The sequence below is a fragment of the Molossus molossus genome, unplaced genomic scaffold, assembly GCF_014108415.1.
Source record: "Molossus molossus isolate mMolMol1 unplaced genomic scaffold, mMolMol1.p scaffold_m16_p_11, whole genome shotgun sequence".
NCBI lineage: Eukaryota > Metazoa > Chordata > Mammalia > Chiroptera > Molossidae > Molossus > Molossus molossus.
In genome coordinates, this window is record NW_023425346.1 from 40,072,161 (window position 1) to 40,074,539 (window position 2,379).

Consider the following 2,379-nt stretch of genomic DNA (forward strand, 5'->3'; position numbering starts at 1 on the left):
CTCTCTCTCTTCCTCTCTCTCCCTCCCACTCTGTGCAAAAAATGGAAAAATGTCCTCAGGTGAGGATAAAAACAAACAAACAAACAAAGTAATATCACATCTAGCCAACAAGTATTGCATAAGAGCCAACACGCAATTCTTTTGTTTATTTGGTATTTCTTGAGAGCCTACTGTGCACTTGTGTGTAGTAAAAGATTTGTCCTTGCCCAAAGAGAAGTTCTGGCTTTTGCCTTTGCCTTTTAGGAGGTAATCTCTGTGTCTCTAGAAATTTACAGGAATGGCTGTGCTTAAGGGCTTTGGGTTATACTGGATAGCTCAACAATGCAACTTATGGTGGGGGTTGGCCACACTCATACAGTTCTAGCATGGTCATTGCAACACATAGCTAAGCCTTAGAATAGGGCTGGCCAGCCAGAAGATTAGCATTGTGGCTTAGGGTCAGGATATAGCAGTTGACCTAGATACTGAGATTAATCATGTGGACAATCAGTCAATCAAGTCTATGTGATGGAGCCCGACTAAAACTCTGAATTCCAAGGCTTGGGCAAGTTTCCCTGGTCAGCAATACTCAATGCACATTTTCACACATTGATGCTGAGACGGTGTGTATCCCGACTGCACGGGAGAGAACAGCAGCTCTGTGTGGGTACTTCTCCCGGACTCTCCCTGTGTGCTTCTTCCCTTGGCTGGTTTATTCTGCATCATTTCCCTGTAATAAACTGTAAGTACAATAGCTTTCATTGGGTTCTCTGCTTCTTTCTAGTGAATTATCAGACCTGGGGGTGGTTTTTGGAACCCCCTGCACTTAGTGTCAGAAGTGAGAGCAATCTCGGGGACTTTCCCCTCTAACTTTGTAGTTGTCCTAACTCCTCACACCAAGCATTGTATTAGGTGATGAGTGTATGTTATTAAAGACAACACAGATCCCACAAAGCAAAGAAGTCAGATTTCCAAGTGCTGAGGACAGAATGTTGAGAGGCAATGAGACATGAACTAGCAGGATGTATTTCAGAAGTGGCAAGACGTTTGGCATAGCTGGTTTAAGTCTAGGCTTCTCATGTTGCTGTCTCACTGAATGACATGTTCATCCATCCAACTGGTCAACCTAGAAATCTAGAAGTCATCCTTGACTGCTCTTTCTTTTCCTTAGCTTCATGATCTATCCATTGTCAAACCCCACTAACTTTACCTTCTATATCCCTCAAGTGTACTATACCTTCCCATCTCCTCCTCCATGACCGCTCTGGTTCGTGCTTCCATCAGCCTCCGCCTGATCACTCAATCGCTGTCTAACTGGTACAGATCCACCTCATCCCTGTCCATTTATTTTCTACACTACAGCCAGAGTGATATTTTATTTTTATTTTTTTGTTAATCCTCACCTGAGAACACTTTTTCCATTTATTTCTAGATAGAGTGGGAGGGAGGGAGAGAGGAAGGAAGGGGGAGAGAGAGAGAGAGAGAGAGAGAGAGAGAGAGAGAGAGAGAGAGAGAGATGTGAGAGAGACACATCGATTGGCTGCCTCCCGCAGTACCCCAACTGGGGCCTGGGATCAAACCTGCAACCCAGGTACATGCCCTTGACCGGAGTCAAACCCAAGACCCAATGGTCCATGGGCTGATGCTCCATCTGCTGGGCCAAACTGGCCATGGCCAGAGGGATCTTTTATCAATTCAAGTCTGATGATGATGTCACTCATCCTCCCCACGAACTCTTAATATCTTTCTGTCCTTTTCTCTCCAATATGGTGTCCTTTTCCCACTCTTTTCCTTTCCTCCAGCAATTAAACCTTTGTCTTATGCCCTAGTTGTTCATGGCTCCTAAATTCAGCCTTTTGTGCAAGCCTCTCATCCCTAAAGTGCCCCAGTCCACAATCACTTCTCACTCTTTACCACTCATAAAAACTCCCATTTCCAGAAATTCTTATCTCAATCAGATGTTAAGAAAAAGCATTTTGCTTAGCTTGTTGAGAAGTCTATCATAAAGTGTAAATAGCTTATATACATTAATACATTAATTGATACACATTATTACTATCTTAATGTGTGTTCTTTTGTTTAAGCACATCTTTGTGATGTGTGTGTGGGTGTGGGTGTGTATGTATGTGTGTGTGTTTGCATGCGTGCACACACAGGGACTCTCCCCAAGATTCGTGTTCAACTGGAAAGCCTGTAGAGCATGGTGCTTAGGAGGGCAGGCTGTAGAATTAGTCTGCTAGGGTTCATATCCAGATTTAGTCTCACATTAGTTATGTGACCTTATGCAAGTTACTTGGTGTTTCCAAGTATTAGTGTCTTCATCTCCACAATAGGTCTCATAAGGTTTTTGTAGGGTGAAATGAGATGATTCACGCAGTGTGCTTTGGAGAGTACCTGGCT